Source organism: Papio anubis, chromosome X (assembly GCF_008728515.1).
Source record: "Papio anubis isolate 15944 chromosome X, Panubis1.0, whole genome shotgun sequence".
Lineage (NCBI taxonomy): Eukaryota > Metazoa > Chordata > Mammalia > Primates > Cercopithecidae > Papio > Papio anubis.
In genome coordinates, this window is record NC_044996.1 from 72,967,614 (window position 1) to 72,977,213 (window position 9,600).

Consider the following 9,600-nt stretch of genomic DNA (forward strand, 5'->3'; position numbering starts at 1 on the left):
TTTAGCTCGATATACAAAATTTAGCTTGAAATTGATTAAAGGCTTAAATATAAGAATTAAGTTCTACTAGAAGAAAACATAAGATAAACTCCCATGAATTTGGATTTAGCAATGGATTCTTTATATGATGCCTAAAGCACACAAAATGAAATTAAAATAGATAAATTAGACTTAATCAAAATTAAAAACTTTTGTGAATCAAATAGCACTATCAAGAAAGTGAAAAACATCTACAGAATGGGATAAAGAGGTTGTAGATTACATCTGATAAGGGATTTTATCTAGTATATATAAAGCACTTTTACAATTCAATAATAAAGAAACAACCCAGTCAAAAAATGGTCAAAACATCTGAATAGATACTTCACAAAAGAAGACATAAATGGTCACTAAGCACACAAAATGTTGTTCAAAGTCATTAGCCATCAAAGAAATGCAAACTAAAACCACAATGAGAAATCACTTTACATCCACTGGGATGACTATATTTTTTTTAGAAAGGAAAATAGCAAGTGTTGTGCAGAATGTGGAGAACTTGAGACCCTCATAGATTGCTGGTAGGAATGTAAAATGGTGCAACCACTTTGAAAAATAATCTTGCTGTTCCTCAAAAGTTTAATATAGAATTCTATATGACCCAGTGATTATAATTTTAGATATATATCCCAAAAATGGGAAACAGGTGTTCTCAAACAATATTAATGTCCATAACTGCACATTCACATTCCAAATGTCTGTCAACTGATGAATAGGTAAACTAATTGTAGTATATCTGTACAATAAAATATCATTTGAACATAAAATGTAATTAAGGGATGATAAATGCTACAACATAGATGGATATCAAAAACATTATGCGGAATAAATGCATCCAGACACCAAAGGTCACATATTTTTTAATTCCATTTATATAAAATATCCAGAATAGGTAAATCCATAGAGACAGAAAGCAAATTGGTGGTTGCTAGGATTGTGGAGAGGCAGGAATGCAGAGTGACTGCTTAATGATTGGGTTTTCATTTGCGGTAATGAAAATATTTTGGAACTTGATAGAGGTGATGGGTGTGTGACATTATAAATACACTAAATGCCACTGAATTGTACATGTTAAAATGATTAGTTTTATATTATTTAATATTTAAATCAATTAAAGATAAATGTATCCTCGGTCTATACCCAAGGCAATTTAAATCAAATGCCTGGGTGGAGAATTTTAAGCCTCATTTAAAAAAAAAAAAAAAATCATTTCACCATGCAATTCTAAATGCACAGCCAGAGTTAAGAAGAAAAATGAATCTTTACATGACACTCATAGGTGATGTAATGCTGACCTACAATTAATTGTAAATCACCCCCATTCAGGAATTTGTTTCATATGGGCAGGTGTTATATCAAAACTAACATTACTATGGGGAATTTAAAAACAAAATAACATGTTAAAACTTGTGCTCCATGGCACTGTGGAATTCATATTGTAATTAAAACACTATGAACATAAAGCCGCCTTCTGTACTAGTCAACAATTGAACTTTTCTGGCAAACATAGAGGGAGTTGTAGTATGCATTTTACATGAAAGCTGGTCATAGAATGTGTATTAGTCAGAGTTCTCCAGAGGAGCAGAACCAATAGTGATGCAGGGCAGGGTAGCCCCAAAATAGGGCTTAGCCCTCAAGGATTCTTGGTTTTGCTCAGGAAAGAATTCAGGGACAAGAGAGAGGTAGAAGAAAACAACTTTATTGAAGCAGCAGTGTTACAGCTCTGGTGGTGGTACAGTTCCAGCAGTGTTACTGCTCTGTGACTTCTACAGAGCAGGGCTACCCCACAGGCAGTGTGTTTATAGTAACAGCTCAGGGAAGTTTTACGTTTATATTTATGCCCACTTTTAATTACATGTAGATTAAGGTGTGATTAATGCAGAAATGTCTAGGGAAAGGGTAGTAACTTTTGGATCATTGAGTCATTGCATGGAAAGGTGCAGGGACTCCTGAGTGCTGCCATCACAGTAACTCCCAGGTGTTGCCATAGCAACAGTAAACTAACATGGCACACTGGTGGGCTTATCTTATGGAAAGCTACTTCCACCTTGTTCCTGTTTTAGCTAGTCCTCAATTTGGTCTAGTGTCTGAGTCTTACCTCTGGACCAAAGTCCTGCCTCCTACCTCAGTAGGAAGATTTACATAGGAAGAAATTTATTTATTTATTTATTTATTTATTTATTTATTTATTTATTTATTTTTAGTGAAGGAAAACATCAAACATAGCTTTATTGCTGACTCCTGCCCCCTTCAGAGCCCATAGTCACAGGCCTCAGGACAGTTCTGTAAGTAAAGCTCTAGGAAACCTTGCCAGTCCTTCTCACTAGTGAGCAGGGCTGAGACTGTGGGATCTTCCTTCATGGCTGCCATCCACAGTTTAAGTTTTGGAGTGTGGTCTACACACTCATATAACTTCATTGCTTCCAGCCGTTCAAACCAGGGCCAGATGAGGTAATCAATCATAGAGAGAGAATTGTCACCAAAGAACATCGTCTGCTTATTACTCAGAACCTCCTCTAGCTCGGTAAATTCTTTACGAAATTCTTCTTTTAGGCCAGCATAGTCTTCTTTATTTTGGCTTCTAATAAAGCTTCTTACTAAGGATGGCACCTTAGAAAACAGCTCTAAGATCATCTTCTGGCAAGCTTTCTCATAGGAGTCATCCGGCAACAGCTTCTTCCCTGGGTATGCCTCATCCAGGTACTCACAGGTGATGGGAGACTCACAGATCAGCTGATCCTGACTGTTTTCCAGAACTGGCACCAGACCAAAGGGATTTTTCTTAAAGAACCACTCAGGCTTATTTTTCAGGTTGATACTGATGAGTTCATGCCTGATTCCTTTGGCCTTCAGGACCAGACGCGTCCTCTCAGCAAACGGGCAGAACCTCACGCTGTAGACGCGGATCGAGCCCTCCGGGACCGGCCCCGGGGGCGCGTTTCCCTTCCCCAGGCTCCTGGCTGACTCCCCGGACATCGTGGCGCAGCGCAGGCTGAGCTCCTCCCGGAAGAAATTTATTATGAGGTAATGGCTCACACAATTATAGAGACTGAGAAGGCTCATAATCTCATACTCTGCCATCTACAAGCTGGAGACCCAAGAAAGCAAGTGGCATGATTCAGTCCAAGTCCTAAGCCCTGAGAACCAAGAGAGCTGATGGTTTAATTTTCAGTTCAAGAGCAAGAGAAGAATGTTACACTTCAAGCAGGCAGAGAGGAAGCAAAAGGGGTTAATTCCTCCTTCCTTCGTCTTTTATACTATTCAGGTCATCAATGGATTGGATGTTCCCCACTAATATATATATTGGGGAGAGCAATCTACTTTGCTGAGTCCATTGGTTCAAATGCTAATGCCACTCAGAAACACCCTCACAGACACACCTCAATATAATGTTGAATCTGGGCAATGCTTGGCCCGGTCAAGTGGACACAGGGAATTAATCATTATAAAATGTAAAAGAAATGCTATAATCAGTATTGTCCAAGGGACCAATTTGTTATACACGTTGATATTTAAAAATCAGCATATCTATTTTTTTTTCTTCCAAAGACAGATAGAGAAGGGCCCATACTTACCTCTTTTACTTCCTATGTACAACAAGTGTCTATATTCATTCTTTATTTAAGGACAGCAGTGCACCAGAGTAATACTCAAATGGGGCTCTCAATGTCTGCTTCTTTTAGGGCCACTGGAAGCCCCTTTAGCAGAGTAATTTTCATGGTACCACAGGATCTTTATAAAGTTAGCAAGCTTAATTTTATACTCTAGCTTTACCAATAATTTTCTGTGTGACAATAGGCATGTCACTTACTGTCCCTGAACTCCAGTTCTTTATCTTGAAATCTATTGTGAGTATAAAGCAAGATTAAACTTTAAACATAACTACCAGAGTGTTTTTCACCACATTAAGTAATAAATTAATTTAGATTAATAACAGGACCTTAGGAACATGAGAGACAGTTTCCCAGCAACCCTCCCCACCTACCCTGCCCTATGATCCATTCCTCAAATAACAACCTCTCTATAACTCTGAGAGTGCTGACCTGTATTAAAAATGGAAGTCCCTCAATTACAAGAACAGAGGAGAGTGTTGTGAAAGAAAAACATTACCTACTAGGGTATTTTTGCTGACAAACCCTGCCTTTCCTTTTCGGAAAAGCGTTTCTTGTTTGGAAAGCCTCCAAAAAAGGGAATTGCTTCTGTTATTTTTTAAGAAAAGTTTTTATATACATTTATAGGGTACAAGTGTGATTTTGTTTCATAAATAGATTGCACAGTGGTGAAGTCTCGTCTTTTAGGGTATCCAACAGCCAGATAATGTACATTGAATCCATTAAGTAATTTCTCACCATCCATCTCTGTCCCACCCTTCTGAGTCTCCGTTTACTATTATTCCACACTCTATGTCCATGTGTACACATTGTGTAGCTTCCACTTATAAGTGAAAACATGTAGTATTTTTCTGTATCTGAGTTGTTTCACTTAAGATGATGGCCTCCATTTTCATCCATGTTTTTGAAGAAAAAACGTGATATAATTCTTTTTTAAGGCTGAATAGTATTCGTGTGTATGTGTGTGTCTGTGTGTGTGTGTGTGTGTGTGTACCACATTTTATCCAATCATCTGTTGGTCCTATGTCTTTGCTATTGTTAATAGTGCTGTGATAAATATGAGTGCAGACGTCATTTTAGCATTTCTTTTCTTTTTGGTGGATACTCAGTAGAGGGATTGCTGGATTAAATGGAATTTCTATTGTTAATTCTTTGAGAAAACTTGATACTGTTTTCATGAAGGTTGTACTAATTTACATTCCTACCAGCAGTGTATGAGAGTTCCCTTTTTCTCCACATCTTTGCCAATATTTGGTTTTCTTTTTGTCTTTTTAATGATAGCCCTTCTGACCCATGTAAGAGGATATCTCATTATGGTTTTAATTGGCATTTCTCTGATGATTAGTGATGTTGAGCACTTTTTCATATGCTTGTTGGCCATTTGTATGTCGCTTTGTCCTTAATAGAGGCAAGTGTCATTTGCAGGAATCAGATTAAGCTGTAGCTTTTATGGGTCATAATATCCATGTTTTCCATAGTGACAGTTGATTGTGATTCTTACTCTTGTTGGCTCCAGACCTCTCAAATATATATTTCCTTTCCCTTAATTGTGTAAATATGAATGGTTACATTGTCCATCAGACAGATGCTTTCATAAGAGACATTTTTAAGCATTTATTTTAAGTTCAGGGGTACATGTGCAGGTTTGTTAAATAGGTAAACTCGTGTCATGGGTTTGTTGTACAGATTATTTTGTCACTCAGGTATTAAGCCTAGTACTCATTAGTTATTTTTTTCCTGACAGGCCCTATTGTGTGTTGTTCCCCTCTATGTGTCCATGTCTTGTCATCATTTAGCTCTCACTTATGAGTGAGAACATGTCGTATTTGGTTTTCTGTTCCTGCATTAGTGTACTAAGGATAATGGACTCCGGCTCCATCCAGGTCCCTGCAAAGGACATGATCTCATTCTTTTTTATGGGTGCATAGTATTCCATGGTGTATGTGTACCACATTTTCTTTATCCAGCCTATCATTTATAGGCATTTAAGTTGATTCCATGACCTTTATTATCGAATTCAAATAATTTTCTTTCAAGTGTGACTTTGAGTGTAAAGTGTAAGTAAATAGTATGATGTCGTAGTTCTTCTGAAACCAACTTACTGGCATTGCAACCTCTTTGCCATTTATCATAACAGAAAATAATAGATGAGGCTAGACCACAGTGTTCTTAACTAAGTCCTTCCTAGCTAATTTATGCACTTTGTTAGAAACCGAAGGAAGTTTCTGCTTTCTAATGAAAGCTTAGAACATTATTCCTGGGTAAGGAGCTGACCTGTGAGGCAAAATAGGTATTTAGTATTTATGAATTCATCAGCAAGTTTTCAGAGGACCTAGACACTGGGTATGCACAAAAATCTAACACTCACACTGTTAAGGAATAAAGTGTGTTTTCTAGAACCAGTTTCTTTTTGGAAATGGTCATTTGTACTGGGGACACATACCACCAAGGATGTACTATAGAGGTGGAATTATCAAGTAAATGTGCCCTCTGTCTTTTCTTCTTTCTTACAAATGTAATATATGTTGACTGACAGAATCATTCACTCAGCTAACCTTGAGCACCTAATATGTTTCATGAATGGTGTTAAATACTCCCTAGTGCTAAGTGGTGAGCAAGAGGGACATGGTCCCTATCCTCAAGAAGCTTGCAGATCAGTGTGAAATAGCAAAAAGAAAAAAGTATGTTTGATTGCAATGACATATTATTCAAATGGTATGCAGGAAGAGTACAGATTTCTGTGAGGGACTCATGTAAACAAGGGAATCAAGGAAAGCGTCTTTGCTTATATCACTTTGAAATTGAGAATGAGAATAACAATAAATTAATCATGTGAAAATTTGCAGGAAGAACATACCAGGAAGCAGAAGAGTAAGTAGAAGGTCTTTGAGGTGGGAGTGGGCTTCAGGAATTTAAAGAATAACTGAAGTAGACTGGGCCAGGAAGAAAGGGTGATAGGGAATAAGTTTCTAGAGGTAGTCTTATGACAAATAATCATGGAGAGTCTTGACTGCAGTAAAGTTTGGCTTGTAGTTATAAGTGTGATAGGAATCAACTGGTGGCTTCTAAGCAAGAGATTCACATGACCTGATATATACTTTTAGAAAAAGATATTCTAGGATCTCTATGATGAATGGGATTTGGGGATCAAGAGTGGAGTGAGGAGTTCATAAGGGGGTTATTGTGAAAAAAAAATGGAAACTTTATAAAAGCACACAAATTATTTTTGCTCTGAGGTATCCACTATTATTATTCTGAGGTGTTTTCTTCCCATTACTTATATAAAAAATGAAATTGTAATGTGCACATTGATTTGCAACCTACTTTTTTATTAGTGTTCTGAAGCCAGTTTCAATAGAACTTTCTGGCAAGAGAAGAGGGAGAGGGCAGACGTTTCTTACTTCTCAGTTTGAATAAACTTTGTTCTGTTCCCTGTTCTTTCCTCCTTAGCTCTCTCCCAGCCAGGGTACTGTTTCTTATGGTCTACATGGATCCAGATAAGCAAAGGATGAATAAAAGGGCCTGGCCGCAGTGTTAGCAGGTTTAAGACAGATCACTCTTTAATCTTTGCTTCTTTGAAATCTGAACATTCTGTAGCCCTCACTCCTCTACCCCAAGACTTCCATACCTTACTATTTCCACCCCCCACACACACTTGCATCAGAGTGCCTGGAATTTGCTAAAAAAGTCTGATATTCTGTTTTTCAGCCACTGCATGGCAGAATTAGAACATCCCTTATTTGGCAGAAAAGGAAATGGAGGTCCAGAAAGGACTAATAATTTGTGTCACATTCCAGGAAATGAGCGCAAGAGTGTAGACTAAATCTTGGGTCTTTTAGCTCCCAGACTAGTTCTCTTTTCTCTACAGTAGCAGCACTTTGTTTCATAATTATCAGCAAATCCAGTTGTCAGCATGTCTATTAGCAACGGATTCAGGGCCAGAGAGGAAACAGAAACAGGGCAGAACCCAGTCCTAGAACGCTGAAAACAATCTGAGTTCTCATTAAAATAATTACTACCATTTTGCTGGTTCAGGGCAACTTTGAGCTTGGGCTTAAAGTTACTGTGTGGGAAGTTCTGGTTAATCGGTTTCTTTCTACAGCTTTATGACTTACTTTTTCAAGTGACTTTGTGACTTTCCTTTCTTCTTCCCTTCCTTTCCCCCTCTTCTTTTTCTTCTTTCATCTCTCTCTCTCTCTCTCGCCCTCTCTCTTTCTTATTTTTAAAACTGATTCATGCCAAGTCTCTGTCTTTGGTCACTAAGTTCAATTTGAGTGTTAAATATCACATTTATAAACTGAGTCAAATCAAGAAATGATCAGGAACACAAATGGTAGAAAGTTCAGAAATTTAGATGAGAGAAAGTTCCAATTCTCATGGAAATAGTTGTCTTACCCAGGGCTTATTTATATATGACTAAGATGAAATGTGTCCATGAATCAGCATCTATTATTAGATATTGATAATTCAGTTTGTATGCATAGGGATGAAGAGCCTGCATGTGCTGGGAGCCAGGTCATACAAATTATTTTAAATGCTTATAGTTTGCTCTCACATTTCTATTTCATTTTGAGCCACAGCTAAACATCCCTCCTAACATCTTTTTCTCATGTAGCTTTTCAGACTGAATTAGTAGGCTGAATGGAGATAAGGATATCAAGGGGAGGAGGTTATTTCATGTTCTTTCACCATTCTCTTATCCAAACTGCAAAAGTAACTACAGATAAATGAAATGAAGTATTAGAAGCACATAAAAAGAGTGCAATATAGGCCTGGCATGGTGGCACATGCCTGTAATCCCAGCAGTTTGGGAGGCCTAGGCAGATGAATCATTTCAGGGCAGGAGGTTGACACTAGCCTGACCAACATGGTGAAACCCCGTCTCTACTAAAAATGCAAAAATTAGCTGACTGTGGTGGTGGGTGCCTGTAATCCCAGCTACTCAAGAGGCTCAATTAGGAGATTTGCTTGAACCCTGGAGGCAAATGCTGCAGCGAGCCAAGATCACACCACTGCACTCCAGCCTGGGTAACAGAGTGAGACACTGTCTCAAAAAAAAAAAAAAAAAAAAAAAAAAAAAGTGAAATATAAAAACAAAACCTGTTCCTTACTAATACCAATTACACATGGCATAGATTGCCATCAAGATGTCTTGTACACCTAAGTTCCATATATTGTACTAAGAGTTTTCATGTATATTTTCTCTTCATTCTCATGAAAATCTTGCAAAGTAAGAATTTTTAGCTTCAATTCCCAGTGGGGAAGCAAAAAATTTGAAAGATCAAGTAATTCACCCAAAGTCAAATAGTTAATGGTGCGGCTGACATTTAAAACCGAGGATGCCCAACTCTAATGCCTACAGCCTTATTCGGGACTGCATTGGTAGGAAAATGTAGAAATAAATAATTCCTCATTGTTGGAGTATAAAGTTAACAGTGAAAAAGGGAAATCAATTTGTTTGACAGAGTGAGGTTTGGTTAATCTCATTTTGTCTTCATATTTTATCTTGATTTGACTCACTTTATACATTTGATGTTTGACTAATATTCAAAATTGAACTTGGTGGCCAAAAACAGAGAGCTGGCATTAATCAAGTTTAAAAACAAAAGGAAGGAAGGAAGGAAGGAAGGAAGGAAGGAAGGAAGGAAGGAAGGAAGGAAGGAAGGAAGGAAGGAAGGAAGGAAGGAAAAGAAAGAAAGAGAGATAACAGATCTAGTTTGAACTCTGGGGATTGCATCTTGTTAACATTGTAATTATTGTTCCATATCTTGCTCCTGTAAAATATTCTTGTGCTAATTATATTTAAAAATAAATAAATAAAACTCTATAAATTAGCCTCATTGGAATGTTAAAATTAAAAAGAGCTTAGCAATCATGTATTATACCTCCATGGTTTTAAAAATAAGGAAACCAAGCCCGAGAGAGGGACTGTGACTTGCCCAAGGTTTCACAG

At 37.5% G+C, this 9,600-nt stretch overlaps 1 pseudogene across 1 annotated transcript; it reads right to left on the bottom strand.

Moving 5' to 3' along the window:
• Positions 1 to 2,222: 2,222 nt before the first annotated feature.
• Positions 2,223 to 3,034, bottom strand: LOC101020804 (annotated as a pseudogene). Its single transcript, XR_642008.4, has one exon. The product of XR_642008.4 is annotated as a glutathione S-transferase omega-1 pseudogene (transcript).
• Positions 3,035 to 9,600: the final 6,566 nt, after the last annotated feature.